Here is a 23,909-nt window from a genome sequence, read left to right as displayed (position 1 = left end):
TGTTTAGATTTAGGGTTGGTTTAATCTTTTAGGTGCACATTCCAAATCACCCTTAGGACCCTTTGTTAGCACCAGTCCTCCTCACAGCTTTTCCCAGTCTGCATTTGCTCATTATAAAACTTTGTAGTGGGGCAGAGGTGTGAGGGAATGAGTGTGAGTAACTGTGTGCTAAGTATTGTTGATTTCACTTCGTTTCCCTCAGTCATTTTGAAGTTTCATTTTTCTGTCTTGAAGTAAGGCCGAGGTGTGATTTTGGTGTAAAATGTTCATAGTTCTGAAATTATTTCACATACTTAGGGGAGGAAATTTGGGGAGTTGATAACTACACTATCTGGAAGTTCCAGCTTCATCTACCTGTCTCTCAGACTGTTTCTTTTATTAATTTCCATTGCAGTATTAAATTTTTCAGGGATAATTATAAGATAAAGAATGCAATTTGGTAGTTGTGAGTGGAAGCCTTGGACTCAGGTTTGAATTATAGTTTTGGCTTTTCTGTTTATCTTGGGCAAATTATTTAACCTGTTTGAATCTCTTTTATAATGTTATTGTGAGGAATAATCAAAAATATAAGAAGTGCCAGGTGTAAAGCATGCCACCTATAAAAGTTTATTGAATATCAAATCTTAGTGGCAACACATCAATGTGAAAGTTACAGTTGGTCTTCGTGTCTTCTATTTTTGGATAATTTCTGCATTAAAAACTTACAAGCTCCATTTAGTAAATCCATCCATTACTAAAATATTGTATTAGAGTCCAACCTGCCTATTACATTATAGATAGAAAACACAATAGACTTACGAACCATAGGAAACTTTGTATTTAAATTTAATATCACAGACTAAAATACAAAATAATAGTAATAATCAGCCAATACCATGAGCTTTAAAATCTGTCAGAACCTAGGTTTTTGGAGAGAGGAAGATGGCAGCAGAGTAGGAATATAGTAGGCTTACCTCATCCCACGAATACAATTATATCACTATCAAATCATCCTAAAAACCCCAGAAATCACCATGGGACTGACAGAACAAACTTCACAACTAAAGAGAAGGAAGAGGTCACATCGAAGAAGACAGGAAGTGCAGAGACATGGTTTAGGGGAGAAATAGGATCCTGGGTGCTGTGGAAGGGAGGGAGCTGTGGTTGTGAAGAAGGGAGAGAGAGAGAGAATGACAGGAACACACAGGGGAATACACAAGGAGAATGTTTACCTGTAACCATTGGCTTGGAAAACAAGATGGGCTGAATTTCATAAGTTCTTGCAGCCTGCAGGACTTAAATCATGGCAGTGGGCTTAGCTGGGACAGAGCCAGGAGGGCACTGTGCTGCTCTTGGAGAGAAGGCAAGCCAACGACCCCAGGGGCATACAGTGTGGAAACAGCAATCAAAAGAGCACCTGGGGCACACAGTGGGAGTGTATTTGTTCTTCTTGGAGCATGTCCCTGAGAGGCGGCATTTAAGGAGACACTGCTCTAGGAACAAAGGAACTGGCCAGCAGCATTTCCCTCCCCTTCCCCTCTGCATAAACACAGAGCTGCCTTTGGGAATCAGCACAGTGGGACACTGGCTGCCTAACTTGCTTATAGGAAGTCCTACTCTGCTGCACTTGGATGGAACAGCCTTTTTCAGTCATGCTTACCTTGGTCCCAGGGCAGTGGGCCCCTCCCAAAAAAGACCAACACAAACCTCTGCCCACAAGATGTCTTCCCACGAGAGTTTGCAGGGCCTCAGTTCTGGTGGAGGTAATGACAGGTCTCATTTTACAAGCAGACCAGAGCACACCTAATGAAAACTTACCTTATTCAGGCCAGAGACCAAACACTACTGACAGCAGGCAAGGAGAGCCTCTGCAGATGACTGGCCTGAAGAATACAACAACCAGAACACAGCAGCAATGGTCACAAAGCACATGCTGGAGGCACTCCCTGAAGCACAAAGCCCTGGGCACTATAGGACCTCTTCTTCATAAGGCCATTACTTTCAGGAGCAGGAGACATAAATGGCTTTTCTAATACCAGAAGAAGGCAGAGACTTGGTAAAATGAGAAGACAAGAGGAATTTATCCCAAATGAAATAACAGGATAAGGCCATGGCCAGATATCAAAGCAAAATAGATATAAGTAACATGCTTGATGGAGAATTTAAAGCAGCAATCATGAGGATACACACTGGGTTTGAGAAAAGAATTGAAGACATCTGTGAGACCCTCACCACAGAGATAAATGTACTAAAAAAAGAATCAATCAGAGATGAAGAGTGCAATAAATGAGATAAGAAAAATGCTTGATGCAGTGAAAAAGCAGGATGGAAGAAGCAGGAGAATGAATTAATGACCTAGAAGACAAATTAAGTTAACCAATGAAGCTGATCAAAAGAGTGAAAGAAGAAATATGGAACATGAATATAGACCTAAGGAACTCAGTGACTCCATCAAATAATAACATTCATATTATAGGAGTCACAGAAGAAAAGAAAAAAGGGACAGAAAATTATGTGAAGAAATAATTCTCTAAACTTCCCTAACCTGGAGAAGGAAACAGACATTTAGATTGAGGAGGCACAGAGAACTCCTATCAAAATCAACAAAAGCAGGCCCACACCAAGACATACTGTAATTAATTTGCAAATTATAACAATAAAGAAAAAGTCTTAAAGGCAACAAGACAAAAGCAGTCCCTAACTTACAAGGGAAAACCTATCAGGCTAGCAGATTTTTCAACTGAAACCTTGCAAGCCAGAAGGGAGTGGCATGATATATTCAAAGTGCTGAATGAGAAAAGTCTGCAGCCAAGAATCGTCTACCCAGCAAGGCTATCATTCAGAATAGAAGGAGAGTTACAGTTTCCCAGACAAACAAAAACTAAAGAAGTTCATAACCACTAACCCATCCCTGCAAGAAATATTAGAGGGGACTCTTTGAGTGGAAAGGAGAGACTGAAAGTGACAGTAGAAAGGTAGAAAACATAAAAGCAGTTAAAAGGAATATTTTTGTAAAAATCAGTCAAGGAATTCACAATATAAAAGGATATAAAACATAATGGTATACCTAAAACGTGGGTAGGAGAGGAGAAAAGAATGGGTTCAAACTTAAATGACCATCAACTTAATATAGACTGCTATTTGCAGAAGAGGTTATATACAAACCTAATGGTAACCATATATCAAAAAATACTAATCAACATGCAAAGAATGAATAGAAAGAAATCCAAATATATCACTAAAGAAAATCAGCAGAATGTGAAAGAGAGAAAGAAAAGATCAGAGAAAATCTCCAGAAACAACCATAAAACAAGTAATAAAATGACAATAAATACATATCCATCAATAATTACTGTGAATGTAAAAAGACTAAATGCTTCAATCAAAAGACATGGGGTATCAGAACAGATTAAAAAAAAAAAAGCAAGACCCATCTATATGCCACCTACAAGAGATCCATCTTAGACCTAAAGACACCTGCAGATTAAATGTGAGGGGAGGGAGAAACATTTATCTTGCAAGTGGATGTCAAAAGAAAGCCAGAGTAGCAATACTTATATGGGACAAACTAGATTTGAAAACAATGACTGTAACAAAAGACGAAGCATGACACTCTAATAATAAAGGAGATGATCCAACAAGAAGATATAATAATTATAAATATTTATGTACCCAAATATGGGAGTACCCAAATATATAAAACAATTAATAGCAAACATAAAAGAACTAATCAATAATAGTACAATAATTGTAGAGGACCTTAACCCCACTTATATCAATGGACAGATCATCTAAACAGAATTTCAACAAGGAAATAATGGCTTTGAATGACACACTGGAACAGATGGATTTAACATATATACTTAGAACATTCCATCCTAAAACAGCAGTATACACATTCTTTTCAAGTGCATATGGAGCATTCTCCAGAATAGATCACATATTAGCCCACAAAACAGGCCTCAACAAATACAAGAAGATTGAAGTCATACTATGCACCTTTTCCTACCATAACACTATGAAATTGGAAGTGAATCACAAGAAAAAAATGTGGAAAGACCAAAAATACATGGCAGTAAAACAACATGCTTCTATACAATGGATGGGTCAACCGGGAAATAAAAGAAGAAATAAAAAAATACATGGATACAAATGAAAATGAAAACACGACAGTCCAAAGCCTTTGGGATGCAGCAAAAGCGGTCCTAAGGGGGAAGTATATAGCAATACAGGCCCATGTCAAGAAGCAACAAAAATCTCAAATACACAACCTAACCTTACACCTAAAGGAACTATAAAAAGAAAAATAAACAAAGCCTGAAGTGAGCACAAGGAAGGAAACAATAAAGATTAGAGCAGAAATAAATTATATAGAAACTAAAAAAAACGGTAGAATAGATCAATGAAACCAGGAACTGGTTCTTTAGAAAAAATAATAAAACTGATAAATCTCTAGCCTGACTTATCAATAAAAAAAGAGAAAGGACCCAAATAAAGAAATAAAACCACAAATGAGAAAGGAGAAAAACAACCAACACCTCAGAAATACAAGCAATTATAAGAGAGTATTATGAAAAACTATATGCCAACACGCTGGAAAACTGAGAAGAAATGGATAAATTCCTAGGAACATATAAACTATCAAAACTGAAAAAGGAAGAAATAGAAAACTGGAAAAGACTGATAACTAGCAAAGAAATTGAATCAGTAATAAAAAAAAATTCCCAACAAACAAAAGTCCATGCCAGACAGCTTCACAGGCATATTCTACCAAACATTTAGAGAAGCATTAATATCTTTGGGGTAAATACCTAGTAGTGCAATTATAATAAAAAAAATTATGTCTGCCTAGAGGCAATTTTTTAAAATACAGAAAATAAAGAAATGATCTCTCCTCTTTAAATAAATTAATTAAGTAAGTAAGTAATAAGCATTAATAACTATTCTTCTCAAACTATTCCAAAAAATAGAAAAGGAAGAAAACCCAAATTCATTCTATGAGACCAGCATTACCCTGATGCCAAAGCCAGATAAAGACACCCTAATAAAGGAAAACTACAGGTCAATATCTGATGAATGTAGATGCAAAAATCCTCAACAAAATAAAAGCAAACCAAATTCAATGAACATTAAAAAATCATTCGCCATGATCAAGTGTGATTTATTCCTGGGTTTCAAGGGTGGTTCAATATTCACAAATCAATCAATGAAATACATCACATTAACAAAAGAAAGGATAAGAACCATATGATCATTTCAATAGATATAGATAAAGCATTTGACAAAGTATATGTATTCATGATAATAACACTCAACAAACAAGGTTTAGAGAAAACATACCTCAACATAATAAAGGCCATCTCTGAAAAACCCACAGCTAATATCATCCTCAATGGGGAAAAACTCAGAGCTTTCTTCATTCAGGAACAAGACAGAGATATCAACTCTCACCACTGTTATTTAATGTAGTACTGGAAGTCCTAGCCACAGCAATTAGAGAACAAAAAGAAATAAAAAGGCATCCAAATTAGCAAGGAATAAGTAAACCTGTCACTATTTGCAGATGACACGATACTATACAAAGAAAACCCGAAAGACTCCACCAAGAACCTGCTAGAGCTAATAGATAAATTCAGGAAAGTTGCAGGATACAAAATCAACTTGCAGAAATCTGTTGGATTTCTATACACCAATAATGAAGCAGCAGAAAGAAAACTGAGGAATCAATGCCATTTACAATTGCACCAAAACCCATAAGGTACCTAGGAATAAACCTAACCAGACAGGTGAAATGGTTGTACTCTGAAAACTATAAAACGCTGATGAAATAAATTGAAGATGACAGAAAGAAATGGAAAGACATTCCATGTTCATGGACTGTAAGAATAAATATTGTAAAAATGTCTATACTACCCAAAGCAATTCAGAGATTTAACGCAATCCTTGTCAAAAGACCAACAGCATATTTCACAGAGCTAGAACAAACGATTCTAAAATTTGTATGGAACCACAAAAAACTCCAAATAGCCAAGTAATCTTGAAAAAGAAAAAACAAAACAAAACAAAACAAAAAAAAAAAAACAAAGGTGGAGGCATCACAATTCCAGAATTTAAGCTATATTACAAAGCTATAATCATCAAGACAATATGGTACCAGCACAAAAACAGACACATAGATCCATGCAACAGAATAAAAATCCCCGGGGTGCCTGGGTGGCACAGTGGTTGAGCATCTGCCTTCGGCTCAGGGCGTGATCCTGGCGTTCTGGGATCGAGCCCCACATCAGGCTCTTCTGCTATGAGCCTGCTTCTTCCTCTCCCATTCCCCCTGCTTATGTTCCCTCTCTCTCTGGCTGTCTCTATTTCTGTTGAATAAATAAATAAAATCTTAAAAAAAAAAGAATAAAAATCCCCGAAATGGACCCACAACTATATGTTCAACTAATCTTCAACAAAGCAAGAAAGAATATCCAATGGAAAAAAGATAGTCTCCTCAACAAATGGTGTTGGGAAAAGTGGACAGCAAGATGCAGAAGAATGAATCTGGACCACTTTCTTACACCATACACAAAAATAAATACAAATGGATTAAAGACCTAAATGGGAGACATGAAACCAGGGAAAGCCTAGAGGAGAACACAGGCAGTAACTTCTTTGACATTGGCTGTAGCAATTTCTTTCTAGATATGTCTCCTGAGGCAAGTGAAATAAAAGCAAAAATAAATTATTGGGACTTCATCAAAATAAAAAGTTTATGCACAGTGAAGGAAACAATCAACAAAATGGAAAGACAACCTACAGAATGGGAGAAGATATTTGCAAATGACATATCCAATAGAGGGTTAGTGTCCAAAATATATAAAGAACTTATAAAAGTCAACACCCCAAAAAGGAATAATCCAATTAAAAAATGGACAGAAGACATGAATTGACATTTTTCCAAAGATGACATGCGGATAACTAAGGGACCCATGCAAAAATGCTCAACATCACTTATCATCAGGGAAATGCAAATCAAAACTACAATGAGATATCATCTCAGACCTGTCACAATGGCTAAAATCAACAACAGAAGAAACAACAGGTATTGGAGAGGATGTGGAGAATGAGGAACCCTCTTGCACTGTTGTTGGGAATGCAAAGTGGTGCAGCCACTCTAGAAAACAGTATGGAGTTTTTTCAAAAAGTTAAAAATACATCAGGCTATTGCACTACTAGGTATTTACCCAAAAAATACAAAAATACTCATTCAAAGAGATACATGCACTCTAATGTTTATAACAGCATTTACAACAGCCAAATTATTGTTCATTGATGAATGGATAAAGAAGAGGTGGTACACACACACACACACACACACACACACATATGTATGTATACACACACATACATATATATGTATACACACACAATGGAATATTACTCAGCCATAAAAAAGAATGAAATCTTGACATTTGTAATGATGTGAATGGAGCTAGAAAGCATTATGCTAGGGGAAATAACTCAGTCAGAGAAAGACAAACACAATAGGAGCCAAAGGGGAAAAAAGAGAGAAAAGGCAAACCAAGAAAGAGACTCTTAGCTATAGAGAACAAACTGGAGGTTACCAGAGGGGAGGTGGCTGGGGGGATGGATGAAAGAGGTGATAGGGATTAAGGAGTGCTCTTGTTGTGCTGAGCACAGGTGATGTATGGAAGGGTTGAATACTATATTGTACACCTGAAACTAATATTACACTGTATGTTAACTACTGGAATTTAAGTAAAAACTTAAGAAAATATAAAGTTATCTAGCAAACAAAAAAACCAAGTTTTTTCTAGTAGGTGCTTAATTGGAAAAATAGATTATTGAGATAAAACATTCATTAATTTTTTTCATTTTATAACTCTGGAAACAATATTTACAGAAAAATTGACCAAGAGAAAATTTCAGAGCTTCTTATTTGACTAATGTCCTGGGAATGAAATTTCGTGTGCATGGGTAAATTCATTCTTTTTTTCTGTCCTAGTCCATTTGAAACTACCATCATTTTACTCTACTGATTTTATTTAAATTATTATTCATGTAGTAAGGAAATAAGTAATGTTCTAATTCCACTATTTTGTTCTTGGTTCACTGATAATTTATCCATTAAAATATTTTTTCTCACAAATCCAAGCTTCGTAATTAATATGGCAGAATTTTAAATTGATCTAATAGTGATTTCATGAATATTTATTTTGGGCAAAAAATATAATGAGGTACAGTTGGAATTTCTAGTTAGAAGACGATATGATAAAAATTAAAAATCAGCTTTTGAACAATCTTTTTCTTTGAATTGAAATATGTTTTGATGGTTCCAAATAATATTTGAATTGAAAAATTCCTATCTTTTGGGAATTTAAATTTTATGAATGGTGGTTTTTTTCAGTCTACTTGAAACATAATTTTTTATGGATATACAAGCCACTTAAGAACATAGAATTTTATAAGAATACCAATATGTAGTTTCTGAAAAGAAAAAATCAGGTATTTACATTTGGCTGTATTTGCACAAATGTATTAAATTATGAATCAAAACATCAAAGTTTTATAGCATAGTCCACCATAAAGTTTGACTGATGTATCTGGTATGTTTTATATAAATCAAACTGGCACTACCAAATGTTTATGACCCCAAGTTAAGGCTTTATTGTCTGCCCCACGTAGGTACAACAAAGTACTCAGATGTGATGTGTAGCTGCTGTCGGCAGGTTTTAAAGATAAATACCTAGATTCAGAACTTTAGTAGAGACTAGCAGAACATTTAAACATGTTTATTTTTTCAAAAGATACATTAATAAGCATTCTGTTTTATTTTGTTCCCTAAAGAAAATATTTTCTCTCTAAGCTAGGGGAACTAAATAACTGCAAGATTTAGCTAAAAATATGCCACTGTGTCCAATAGAACTACTGCATAAAAGCAGATATATATTCATTAAATATAGCAGAAAATCATATTCATTAGTCTGAATATATCATGAATGAACTACCTTATCCAAAGCAAATAAAGGTTTTTCTGCAATTTATAACATGCAAAATTATGTTGGTGCTCATTAACAAGATACCAATTTCAGCTTGGCCGCTGACTTAAGATCCCACTAATACAGTTAAGGTTTTGACTTTTTATCATATCTTGCCCTAGCATGAAATTTTAAAAATTCTGCATTTTTTGTAGCCTGAACTTGCACTATGGAAAGCTGAATGTCCATTATTGAATGCCAACATTTTTGGTTAAATAGATGCTATGTGTAAAAATAGAAGCTACATAGCACTGGTTACAATTTTAATTTTTTCTTTGTTTTTCTTTTATGGTCTCTGAACATTGATGACATTTTTGGAAAAATTACCAAAGGTACAAGCCAATTCTCTTTAGAATATCTCTGAATCCCCTCATAGCCTAACCCAGTCAACAGAGTACTCTAAATCTTGATTCAAATGTTCACTAATAATTGATGTGACTACAACCAAAATATATTTTGAACCTAATAAGGAGTAAAGTATACCTTCTAACTTGATTTTCTCCTACCTATGAAGTAACAGGTGGTTCAGTGCCTAATAACTGATTTTGGGCCAGGAGGTCTTATTTTGGATTTCACAGATCCTGGGTTTTTGCTAATTAAATTCAACTGGTATGTGAATTTGGCTACGGAAAATTACGTCTCTTTTTTCCCCATCCCCCCAAGTTAGCTTTTCCTTTGATTTTGAAAGTAGGTAAAAGACCGCTGTAATAAAAAGACCTTACCTGTGGCTTTGTCAGCAATAGACAACACAGATAATTCCATGTCACATAAAATGTTATAATTGTATTGAAATAAAATTTGAGCTCATCTTATTTCAAATTTATGATAATTTTTAGATCTGATAATCTTGTTATCAAATATGTTAAAATGAAGAAAATATATTACTGTATAATATAAATTTAAAGATACTTTGATAACTGTATTTCAATATAACTGTTTTTTCATTTGTAAATGAGTATATTAAAAGTACCTACTTCAACTGGTTATTCTAAGGATAACTAGGTTAATATATATAAAGTGCTTAGGATAGTATCTGAGAAACAGTATATGCTATTGTTACCCGTTCTTAGAGATTTTGTAATTCTCCTGGACATACAGAACATGCTTCCATGAAAGTTACACATATGAGACAGGTTGTAATGTGTACCAAAACGAATAGAAATGATAATTATTTTAGGAATCCAAAGAAAGGGAGAAATTAGTTTTCTAGCATTCTTCTAGGATGGTCATGAAGGAGAGATTGGGTTCAGCTGGGTTTGATGAAGGAGCCCCCCAGTGTCCTCAAACTCATGAAGGTTGATTTACTATCCTGTATATGTGCATCGGTGAGTGTAAGCAATGGCTCTGGAATGGATTTTAGGGCCACTTGTGGGGGGGGGGCTTGAGATGGTATACAAAAAGATGAATTGCTTCTTTGACAGTCTCAAATTTTGCCTATGTGATTACTGCTGGTGCTATTACGGAAAACTGATATAGTTCCATAGGAGAACAAGAAAAGTAGTGTGGTGGGGTATGGAAAACATGGTTTCCTGAATCAGTTGTGCATGGCTTTAAATCCTGCCTCTGCAGCTTTTGGAAAATTTCTTAAATTCTCTAAGTTTTTTCACGTGAAATTCTGTTTGCTCATTCATTAAGCAAATGTTTATCACTTTATTTTGTGCCAGGTACCATGCTAGGTTCTGACGATAAGGCAAACAAGATACATAAATCCTCATGGAATTTAAAATCCCTAAAATGAGAAAATTATACCTACCTCGTAGGGTTGTGTTGGAGATTAGGAATATTATGAATTCTTTTCGTAATATTGTGAAATGTAAAGAAAGCAATATATTTAAACTCTGTGGCACCACACCTGACCTATGGTAGGTTCCCAATAAATGGTAGCTGGTTTGACTAGTATAAACTCTGAAAAGTATTCAGGTGAGTTTAATACGCAGCCAAGTTTGACAACCACTGATCTGGAGCCGTAGTTCTCAAGCTTGGCTGCATGTTGGAATCACCTGGGGAGATTACCGATCACGGGCCCCACTCCCCAGAAATTCCTGTTTATTTGATCTCAAGTGTGGCCAGGAAGTTGGGATTTTAAAAGCTCCTCAGTGATTAGAATTTGCAGCCAAGGTGGAGAACAACTGAGAAAATACCAAGCATCCAAATATGCTAAATATAAAGAATTTGACTTTTTATTTTCACTCTGTTCTAAATTTTTGACGATAGCATTCATTAGAGATTTTGGCAAATGCAACTTTACAAGGACAAGACTCCTTATATGACGTAAAATTGGAGAAAGTAAGAAACATGAAAACATTCATTTATCATGTTTTTTTATAGCATTACAATCAAAGAAAACGTGGAGCCAGGCTTGAAGAGCAGCACTGGAGGACATCTACTTATTTACACTGTAACAGGAATTAAGGTGAGTGTGTTACGTCATTGTGTACGATCCTTGCCATTATCATGTCAGCATTATTTATTGGGTTTTACAGCCAGAAACTAAGAAAGTATGTGTGTGTTTAGATTTGAGTAAAGACGTTTATGAAAAATGACTTGACCATGGTAATGAACCTATAATGTCTTAAAGCCTTGGTTTAAAACCAATTCTGCTAGGCTCCAAAACATATATGCTTAATTACTTTATACTGTCTCATAAAGAGATAACCCTGTTCCTGTATTTTAGGAGTCTTTCCTTGCTTTGACCAAGAAATACTCCCTCATGCTCTTGGCTGTCATTTGGCTTTGGATTTGTTGCTTTTCTAGGTTCCCGATGTTTATGTATGCTATCATCGTGGCTCTCAACTTAGTAGTGACCTGCAACTTTATGTGACAATTTGAATCTGTTTCAACACTTGCATGATGGTAAATACAGTGGTTGTATATTACATATGAGAAACCTGAGGCTTACAAGTTAAGTAACTTGCCATAGGTAACAACTAGTTAGTATTGAAGCCAGTACCAGAATTCAGGAATACCAAAGTGCCTTCCTTCAACCACTACAAGGTAACGCTGCAACTATTCCACCCTGCTCCCCTTTCACTATCATTTACCATCCCCCTCCCAGACACCCAACAACTATCTGCAACAGAACCACACACGGAGGGGGTGGAACTCCCCATCAAGGCCTCAGCTACTTAGGAGAAACTAAAGCCCATCAGTTTAAGATCACATGAAAATTAAAGTTAACTTGATAAGGAAGCATTGATCCTGATCTTAAAAGGGATAGCTGATCCAAAGAAAGGAAATAGTGCTATGCCACTCATTTTGTGCCTCAAGTAAGAAAAAGGCTTAATACAATTTGTTAAATGAGTTGAGTTTTAGAAGTTTCATTTCAGAGGTGACTAAATAAAGGGGGGAAATGGTTTTCAGCTTAAATGTATAAGTTGCTATTATTTAGAACATTAATTTACATTTGCTACTTTATTCTCTAATAAAAGTAATAAAATAAGCATATGTGTAATGCAACAAATCCCTTTTGGTAGATACACATTTTTTCTTTTAGGACTTCTCAGTGACTTTAATGTGCTAGTGCACATGTTGATTTCCCAAAAGGAGAAGATATTATGCAACATTTCCCAAGTTTATTTGACCATTTAACCATTTGTTTACAGGGTATCTCATAAACACAGAAGAGAAAATGTTGCTTTAGATATTTTAATGAATAATGAAGGTTTGGGGAATTTGTATTGATGCTGAATTAAAGGAAAAGAAAGGAAGTAGAATCGTAGCAAGACTTACTTAGCCTGCTCCTCTCTAATCTGAAACAGCTATTTTAATGGCTTTGAGGGACATTAAAATATTCTTTTTTGGTCAGGGCTGATCTGTATAAGAGCCAGATTACAGGTCCATACGGAATAGACACAACACAGGAATGAAAAGCACCATGGGACTTCATCTCAAAAGAATGGAAGGAGCATTTCTAAATACAGATTTCTTTTTTCCTTTTTCTTTAATCATTGAATGATTCAATTTACACAATGAGCAAGTTAGAAAAAAACTAATCTGTTGATAGAAGTTAGAGTAGTAGTAGTTACCTCTGTGCGTTAAGTATTGACTGGGAAGGACACAAAGGGAACTTCTAGGTGATGAAAATGTCCTATATCTTGATCTAGGTGAAGATTATGTGTATAAGCAACTTGACACATTTTTTACACACACACATATATATATAAACTTATATTTATAAATGCATATATGTAAAAATGTATCAAGATGTTTACTGAAGATGAGTATACATTATAAGATGTAACATTTACACCAGTAAAAAGTAAAGTTTAAAAACTTGGATAAGTATGTATATATACCTGTCTACATTTTTTCTTGCCTACTCAATACAGATTTCTTTTTTTTTTTAAGATTTTATTTGAGAGAGAGAGTGTGAGAGAGAGAGCATGGGGGGAGGGTCAGAGGAAGAAGCCAGACTCTATGCTGAGTGGGGAGCCTAATGTGAGACTTGATCCTGGGACTTCAGGATCATGACCTGAGCTGAAGGCAGATGCTTAACCCACTGAGCCACACAGGTGCCCTGAATAAAGATTTCTCTTTTTTTTTTTTTAAGATTTTATGTATTTATTTGACAGAGAAAGAGAGAGAGAGCACAAGCAGGGGGAGTGGCAGGCAGAGGGAGAAGCAGGCTCCCGGCTAAGCAGGGAGCTAGATGTAGAACTCGATGCCAGGACCCCGGGATCATGACCTGAGCCAAAGGCAGACAGACACTTAACTGACTGAGCCACCCAGGCATCCCTTAATACAGATTTCTTAATAGAAATTTCTTAATACAGATATGTAAAGGGAGCTCTGCACTGCCCTGGCAACCATATCAGCACAAAGAATGGAAGAATGAGTGCACATTCATAAGTAATATTTACATGTTAGCACATATATTTGCCATTTACTGTTAGAGGGTAGCATACCAAAGGAACAATGGGCAGTGGGAACAGTCTGCCTCAGTGAGGAAGATGTTTTCACTGAGGTTATTTGTAATTGCTGGTGCGTGGTGCTACTTAAAAAAAAAAAAGAAACCTTTCAGGAATGTTATTATTTTTAAATTCTCTAAAAACAATGCACCCCCTTAGTGCCTGCACCTGGAGTAAACGACTTCCACTAGCCTATACTTGGTATCTCACTGCTATTAGAAGTTGTCTTTAAATAAATCCCCACTTAAGACATTGAATTGCGAACAAACTCACATAATAATGATTCATTCGTATGTCTTTGGAAACATCTAAAACCAATTTCTGTCAATACCCAACATTTTCACATATGCTACGATTTATTCAAAACTAAAAAAAATATAGAAAAAATTCAGTAGAACTTCTAAAAAAGTGGCAGGAATGTGACCAAAGACGTGAGTAGTTATAAACCTTGGAATGCTTATTTTGAAATTCACTCAATAAACCTATCAAAATCAAGTGCCCTGGAAATTTTAGTTGTATAAATTTACCCCCACATGATCATCTTCTTCATTATAGTAACACTTAAGTTGATTATAACCTGCATCTCTTATTTCTTGTATTTTGAATGTACAACATATTTAAAGTGGACCAAAATGATATCTCTAGCCAGACACCAAATTAAAAGGGCCATTTTAATTTCACTCTCTAAGATTTCTATTTCTGCCTCTTCTCTCCTACAACCCTAATTCTGCTTGGAGACCTTATATTTCCTTCTCTCTCCAGAAGTTTTCACTGGCTTTGTGTTATGCCCTCCAGTCTCTGATCCAAAATTACTTTTGCCCCTATGAGTACATCCTCTTTGTGTCTCAGAAAGAAACGACACAGTATAAGCTTATTACTTCTTTTATCTGCTGAAAACTGGGGAAAAAAAACCCTCAAGGCCTGTTAGAGAAATAGAGGGTTCAAAAGTCTTTCAGCAATATAGCACACAATCCAGTATGTGAAGAGGACAGTAGTGGTGCTTTACTAGAGGTAGTAGAAATGTAGAAAATATAATTGATAAATAATGATGGGATCAAGGCCAATGTTTGCTAAAGACAAAAATTTATTTGTATTCTGCATTTCGTTTCTTGAGTTGCTATTAAAAGAATGAAAAAAATCCATCTGGTCTATTTAGTTCTGATATTAATATACTATTCTCTAAAAGATCAATATTATAATAATTATTTATAAAATAGAATACTCCAGAAACGTATCAAGTTAAGGAATTTGGCATTTAAAAAATCTTAAACCCAACTTCCAACAGTATACAAAAATTAAGGTATATTAGAAACTGATAATTATACTTTCAGAATCTAGATGCAATTGACATGGGTATGCTATTTGGAAAATAGGATTCCTGTCTCACATCCTTCTGTTTTCCAAATAGTATTACCTATGTCAATTGCATCTAGAATCAGAAAGTATAATTATAAACTACTAAATTACCACACACACGCAAGAGAGGTACCATTATTTAAAATAAGTCAATAAAAATGATAAAATGTCAGCTATTAAAAAACACAAATAATCACTTGTTGAAAGAAGACTGAACTGAGAAAGTGTATTTCTACACATTCTGTCAGGAACCAGCTATGCGACCTTGGGCAAGTCTCTTTGCTCTGGCTTTTGAATTTCTTATCTATAAATGAAAGCATTTGACTAGATCATCTTTAAAGTCATTTTCAGCTCTTACAACAAATGTTAGTGAGGATGTGGAGAAAGGAGAACCCTCTTATACTGTTGGTGGGAATGCAAGCTGGTACAGCCACTTTGGAAAACAATATGTAGTTTCCTCAAGACGTTAAAAATAGAGCTACCCTAGGACCCAGCAATTCCCCTACTAGGTATTTACCCAAAGATACAGATGTAGGGAAAAGAAAGGGCATATGCATCCCAATGTTCATAGCAGCAATGTCCACAATAGCCAAACTGTGGAAGGAGCTGAGATGTTCTTCAACAGATGAATGGATGAAGAAGATGTGGTTCATAGATACAATGGAATATTACTCAGCCATCAGAAAGGATGAATACCCACCATTTGCATCAACATGGATGGAACTGGAGGGGATTATGCTAAGTGAAATAAGTCAAGCACAGAAATACAATTATCATATGGTTTCATTATATGTAGAACATAAGGAATAGCATGGAGGATATTAAGAGAAGGAAGGAAAAAAACGAAAGGGGGGAAATCAGAGGGGGAGATGAAGCATGAGAAACTATCAACTCCAGGAAACAAACTGAGGGTTTCAGAGGGAAGGGGGATGGGGAAATGGGGTAGGCTGGTGATGGGTATTAAGGAGAGCATGTGTTGTGATGAGCACTGGGTGTTATACACAACTATTGAATCATTGAATACTACATCAAAAACTAATGATGTACTATATGGTGGCTAACCGAACATAAAAAAAAGAAATATAGGCCTAATGTAAAGGTGATTTTAGATGGTCCCCTCAGAGAACAAGCCCTTTTCCTGGTGCAGTGACTTGGACAGTTCAAGCGGCTTCCATGATGTTTCCCTAGTTCTTGGGCTCACAGATGGGTGTCTTAAAAAAAATTGTAAGGAGCTATTTGTTAATAAATTTAGGCTTAAACTTCAAAAAACTAAAATATATAATTTGTAATGTGATCACTGTTTGACCTGTAACACCTCATTTATGAAGAGTCAACTGTTTTCTGTTTCTTCAAAGATAATTTTTCACCTTAAAATTTTCCATGCTATCCATGGAAATTTTTTTAGCTTTTTAGGCATTTTATTAATGAACTTCTGGTATCATTCTAACATATAGATAACAGTGTTTAGGTTAATTCTCTAGGATACATGATAGTATTAATAGGAACAAGAATATTAACAAAATTCCTAGGAGTTAATCATTTACATCTCAGTTTGAACTATGGTACACTACATTCAATTTTCTGGTTAAAAGACCACCACCTCCTTCCATCTCGGACTACTGCCAGTCAATTTCATATATTCAGTTCTGAAACTTTACAAGAGACACAAAGCTAGCCTAACCATAAATTTTTTTGTCCTTAGACGTAGCATGGTTTAGTTCTTCATACCAGGCACCTCGATAATTACTGATACCTGGCTTAAGTGTGCTTCAATTTGGAATTTACATCAGACTCAAAATTTTCTTTATTAGCTCTTAACTTTTTTTTAAGGTAGGCCTTTCTCATTTACTTGTAGGAGAAGTATATTTTATCAAAATTTTGGCAATATGAACATGTATATTAGAAATATTTCTCTTCCTAGATTTGGCTTGATGTAGCAAATGTTTACTGAAGATCTCCAAAAGCCGGAGGAAGCTCCAGTGCTAAATATAAGTATTTGCTATGGCTGTATTTTTTTCTCTATATACATTATATTAAGTGAAAACTTAAGTTTCAGTTGTTTTCTATAATGTGAACATCAATGTTAGGAATCACAATTGTCCCACCCCTCCAATCACATTTAGAGTACTAACTTTGTTATTTCTACATATCTTGATGATTTTGAAGTGGAAACTTTATTCAAAGAATCACATCTTAATAGCTTCTAAAGGGTAGTATTTGAATTTACTGGTAATTTTTTATTTATAGAAGAATATGCTTAGAAAACATCTTGAAGCTATTAATAACTCCTCTTCAATTAGAAGTCATAGATTAGAATTCTGTGAGTATACTTGTCAAGTGATTTCTCTCCTTCTGAGAATAGTAGTATGTAGAAACAGAAACCCAAACCAAATAAATAAAATGTGAATGTTTCACTGAATTTCAGAGATAGAAAAAAATTGATGTTTATTGGCTCCAATTCTATATGTTCTAGGCAATATGCTACTCTAGATAAATGAAAATGACTTCTTTTGCAGATCTAGGCTTTGAGATTTTTCCTAGTCAAGCAGGATAAGATATATAAGTAGAAATACACATACACACATATACACACACAAACACACGCACAGACACACACCCCTTATAGGTTATTGGAATCAAATTATGATTCTACTCTTGGATCTGTAATTTTCCAACTTCAGATAACTTAACTCATCATTAGTTTTCTAATCTTTAAAATGGAGACAATGAATGATACCTGGTTCACTGGGTTATCATAAAAAGTAAACTAAAGAATATGGATAGCAGAGTGAAAATACATAATTTAAACCGTTGGTAACAGAATTCCTCTTATAAAAGGAACTGTATTTAGAAAAAGTAAAACTATTTAGGCTGGGTATAGTATACTTTATTGATGGTACCTGACAAAGTAGGGCTCCCTAAGCTCTTCTGATTTGTGGGTCTGAGATGGAAACTGTCAAAGTCAGGATATTCCCAGTGTGTTGGGGGGATTGAGTTGAGTCAAGAACTCCCCAGCAGCTGAGGGCCTCTCCAGTGCTCTCACTGGGGCTGGTGGTCCAGAGAGTTCTTACTTTTTAGAGACTATGTGGACAATAAGATTCACCTGTTGCCGTAGCCAGATTTATTGTCATTCCACAAAATAAGCTTGAAAAAGTGGTTGTTGAGGGCAATGCTGCTCCAGAATCTGAAGTGGAAAAGTGGGTGTCACTCTTAAAGTTGCAGGAGACAGCCTAGTCCTCAGTGTGGTCCAGGATGCTCTTTAGGGAGCCCTCTGATACCTGTCTCACCACCTTCTTGATGTCACTATATTTGGCAGCTTTCTCTAGGCAACAGGTCAGATTCAAGTTTGACACATTGGGGGTGAGGACACAGAAGGCCATACAAGTGAGATTCCCATTCAGCTTGGGGATGACCTTGCCACAGCCTTAGTAGTGGCAGTAGAAACAGGGATGGTGTTCTGGGCATCCCTTTGATCATCATGCCACAGCTTCCCAGAGGGGTCATCCACGGTTTTTTTGGTGGTAGTGATGGCATGGATTGTGGTCATCAGTCCCTCCACAATATAGTTTTCATGGATGACCCTGGCTGGGCAAGGGCAAGCAGGTGGTGGTAGTACAAGAAGCATTGCAGTCATTCTTGAGGGAGTTTCATTCTTCTCATGGTTCACACCCATCACAACCATGGGGCATCAGCAGAAGGGACAGGGATGATGACCCTTTGGCTCCACCCTTCAAGTGAGCCCCCCAGCCTTCTCCAAGGTAGTGAAGACACAAGTGGACTCTGCAACATATTGAGTACCAGCATTACCCCCATTTGATGTTGGCAGGATCTTGCTCCTGGAAAACAGAGATGGACTTTCCATTGATGACAAGCCTCCCATTTTCAGCCTTGACTGTGCCACTGAACTTGCCATGCTAAAAATTACAGTAACATGTAGACCATATAGTTGAGGTCATTGGTGGTGACAGTATCCACTCCATCAGAATTAAAAGCAGTCTTGGTGACTAGGTGTCCAATATGGCCAAATCCATTTACTCTTTCACCATTACGTCTCAGGGATACAGCTGGCATTGCACAAGAAGATACAGCTGTCTGTTGAACAGGGAGGAAATGGAGCCTAAATTATTTATTTAGCTATGGAAGACAAGGTCCTGAAACCATGATTTAGAAAAAGACAGTAAGAAATAATTAACTCCTCTGCTTGAGAAATGAATAGATTTCTTAGTCATGAAGAGAAAGAAGAGAGAGAGGTAATCAATTGAAATTATGGAAGTCTGAACTATGAATAAATAAGTGGCTGGAAATGTTCAGTATCGGGATGGCCAAAATGCTTAAGAACACAAATAACTAATTTTAATTTCTTGGTATTCTTGAAATGTAAAATTCTTCTACCTGCTCAAACCTTTAGTAAAGTAAGTGACACACACAAATGTCTTTTGTAAATAGTTCCTATAAATGGTTTAGTACAAAGAAGAGAACGTTGGTATGATATTAGAGAATAAGATTCTGACATCGGTGAAAGGAGGGACCTAGAGCCAAAAGTGAAGAAGTCCATAGAAGAGCAGGAATCTTGAGGAGAGCACTGGGCTCCAAAGAATGAGTAACACATGCTTTAATTAATATGTCTAAATGTCAAAAGCCAGAGTTACCTCTGCCAATATTTGGATTACTTGTATAATTAATCTTTATAGGGGCATATATTAAGTGCTCAGTAAATATCAACTATTATTGTATAAATTGTAAATAAATGTTGGATTGTATTCTAGGAATTATTGAACTGAAATGAGAAAAAAGACGAGGACAGTTTCAAATAGTACCTTCTGTTTACCCCATAGTTGAAATTAGTTGCTCCCTCCTTGATACTTCCAAAGGAAATTTCATATGCATGGCTGCCTCCTTCAGAACACATTAAGTTTCTTGAAGGTAGAGGACATTCAATATTAATTGCTAGATTGCTATTGCTCACTGCAAAATCTGGCCTGCAATAGTCAAATGAAACACCGTGACCAAATGTTTAGAATGAAATTCAACATGAAAAGACAGAGAAAACCTAGAAATGCAGTGATATGAATATATATTTATATTATATGATCTTCTGCCCCTTATGGCAACATTGACAGTCACTTTTATTATTTTTATTTTAGGGTCACCATTTTATTTATGCCTTCGAACTTTCTTCATCTTAGATGAGTAAACGTGATATTTTAATTTTGTCCATTTTATATTTCATTTATGTTGCTTAAAGCCTTGTTTCAGTGGTTGTTTCAGTATTCCAATTGACTCTTTTCAATATTGAAGTGCCATTTTAGCTTGACTGTCAGAGAAAGTTAAAATAAATACATATATTGAGAATATGCAGGAAGTGATTTATAACTATTTCAAGTCTTGCTTTTCATGTGTTTGGACTAATAAAATAAATTATCAAGGTAATACAAAAATCTTCCAACAAAGAGAAACTCGAGACCAGATGGCTTTACTAGTGAATTCTTCCAAAAGTTTAAAAAAAGAATTAATACCAATCCTTTTCAAAATTTTCCAAAAAATGTAAAAGGAGAGAACACTTCCAAACTTATTTGATGAGACCAGAATTACCTTGATACCAAAGCCAGATAAAGACACTGCAAGGAAAAAAAATAAGCTACAGTCCAATAATCCTGATGAATATTAATGCAAAAGTCTTCAACAAAATACTAGCAAACCAAATTCAACAGCACATTAAAATAATCATATACCATGACCAAGTGGGATTTACCTGTTATGCAAGAAGATTCAACATATACAAATCAATCAATGTGATATAACACATTAACAAAACAAACAATAAAAATCACATGACCATCTCAGTAGAAAAAAATCATTTGACAAAATTCAATAGCTTTTCATGATGAAAACACTTAAACTACTTATAAAAGGAAATTGCCTCAACATAACAATGATAATATATGAAAAGCTTATAGCTAATTTATACTCAATAGTGAAAGACTAAAAACTTTTCCTGTAAAACCAGAAACAAGCCAGGAATGCCCACTCTTACCATCTTTTTTTTTAAGATTTTATTTATGTCAGAGAGAGAGAGCACACAAGCAGGGGATGTGGCAGGCAGAGCAGGCAGAGCAGGCAGAGGAGGCAGAGGAGGCAGAGAAGGCAGAGGAGGCAGAGGAGGCAGAGCAGGCAGAGGAGGCAGAGCAGGCAGAGGGAGAAGCTGGCTCCCTGCTGAGCAAGGAGCCCATCACAGGGCTTGATCCCAGGACCCTGGGATCATGACCTGAGCCAAAGGTAGATGCTTAACTGACTGAGCTGCCCAGGTGTCCTGAAGTATAATAATCTCTTTCCAAAATGACATGACCTTAAATATAGAAATCCCTAAAAATTTATGAAAAAATTTGTTAGAACAAATAAGTCAATAAATTTGCAGATTAGAAATCACTCAAATCAGTTGCATTTCTATAAACTAACATCAATCTGAAAAAAATTTAAAAAACAATCCCGTTTACAATAGTTACAAAAAGAATACAATACTTAGGAAACCAAAGAGGAGAATGTAAGCCAAAGAGGAGAAAGACCTGTCAACTGGAAACTAAAAAAAAAAAATTTAATTAAAAAAATTGCTCAAAGAAATTAATGAATACACAAATAAATGGAAAGATATCATATGTTCATGGATTAGAAGATTTAATACTGTTAAAATGACCAAACTACTCAAAGCAATCTGCAGAGTAATGCAATCTCTATCAAAATTCTAATGACATTGTTTTTAAGAAATAGAAAAAAAATCCTAAAATTCATATAAAATCTCAAAGGACTCTGAATAGACACAAAACAGTTTGAGAAAGAAGAACAAAGCTGGAGGCCTCACACTTCCTGATTTCAAAACATATTGTAAAGCTACAGTATGGGCCACATGGTTGGCTCAGTCATTTAAGAGTCTGCCTTCAACTCAGGTCATGATCCCAGGGTCCTGGGATCAAGCCCCACATCAGGCTCCCTGCTTAGTGGGGAGCCTGCTGCTCCCTCTGCCTGCCACTCCCCCTGCTTGCACTTCCTCTCTCTCTCTCTCTGTCAGATAAATAAATAAAATCTTAGAAGAAGAAAAAAATAATGCTACAGTAGTAAAAACAGTATGATATTGGATAAAGACAAACATACATCATTGGAACAGAAGAGAAAACTCAGAAATAAACTCTCATATATATGGTTAACTGGTCTTCAACAAGGGGGCCAGGACTGCACAATAGGGAAAGGATAGTCTCTTCAACAAATGTTATTGGGAAAACTGGATATCTACATAACAAAGAATGAAAGTGGACCCTTGTATATACCATACACAAAAATTAGCTCAAAAATGAATTAAAAACCTAAGGATAAGCTCTAAAATGATAAAACTTCTAGAAGAAAACGGGGAAAGCTTCATGACATTGGAATGGGCAATGATTTTTTTTGGATATAACACCAAAAAACACAAGTAACAACAGTAAAAATAGACAAATGGGACCTCATCAAACTTTAAAACTTCTACACAGCAAAGGAAATAAGAAAGTAAAAAGGTAACCTATGGGATGGGAGAGAATATTTGCAAATCATATACCAAATAAAGGGTTAATATCCAGAATATATAAAGAATTTTTAAAACTCAATAAAAAAGATCAAACAATCTGGTTAAAAATGGGCAAAGAAATTGAATCAATATTTTTGCAGTGAAGTTCTATAAGTGGCCAACAGGTATATGAAAATGTGCTTGAGGCACCTGGGTGACTCAGTTAGTTAAGCATCCAACTCTTGATTTTGGCTCAGGTCAAGATCTCAGGGTTGTGAGGTCTAGCCCTGCATTGGGCTCCATGCTCTGTGTAGAGTCTGCTTGTTTCTCTCCCTTGGCTCCTCCCCTCACTCTCTTTCTCTCTCTCTCAAATAAATAAAATCTTAGAAAAAAGAAAAAACGTTCTCAACATCATTAATCATCAGGAAATGAAGAACAAAACCGCAATGATAAGTCAGCTGACACCCTTTAGGATGACCACTATTTAAAAAAAAAAGACTCAGGAAATGACAAGTGTTAGTAAAGATGTATAGAAATTTGAACCCTTGCGCACTGTTGCTGGGAATGCAGAATGGTGCAGCTGCTTTGGAAACAGCATAGAGGATCTTTAAAAAATTAAAATTAGAACTGTTGACCTAGCAATCCCACTTCTGGGTATGTATCCAAAACAACTGAAAATAAGGTCTTGAAGAGAGATTTGCAGCAGTATTCACAAAGCCAAGATGAGGAATTTGGAACCTAATTGTCCGTTAATGGGTGAATAGAAAAAGAGAATGTGGCATATATATGCAATAGAATATGTATACAATTCAGCTTTTTTAAAAAGGAAATTCTGTCATATGTTACAACATAGATAACCTTAAGGACATTGTGATAAGTGAAATAAGCCAATCACAAAAAGACAAATATTACATGATCACACTAACATGAGTTACTTATAGCAATGAAACTCACAGAAACAGAAAGTAGAATGATGTTTTCCAGGGACTGTAGGGGAGGGGGAAACAAGGACTTGTTATTAATGGCTATAGACAGTTCAGTCATGCAAGATAAAACAGTTCTAGAAATCTATGGTCAACAATTTGCATATGG

The 23,909-nt window shown here is 35.6% G+C and overlaps 1 pseudogene; it reads right to left on the bottom strand.

Annotated features, from left to right (window-relative positions):
- Positions 1-18,382: 18,382 nt before the first annotated feature.
- On the bottom strand, positions 18,383-19,231 carry LOC123787785 (glyceraldehyde-3-phosphate dehydrogenase pseudogene; annotated as a pseudogene).
- Positions 19,232-23,909: the final 4,678 nt, after the last annotated feature.

Source organism: Ursus americanus, chromosome X, assembly GCF_024610735.1.
Source record: "Ursus americanus isolate L20-20 chromosome X, mUrsAme1.1.p, whole genome shotgun sequence".
In the NCBI taxonomy this organism is placed as follows: domain Eukaryota; kingdom Metazoa; phylum Chordata; class Mammalia; order Carnivora; family Ursidae; genus Ursus; species Ursus americanus.
Note: the sequence above shows the minus strand (reverse complement) of the source record. Positions and strands in the feature narration are given on the sequence as shown.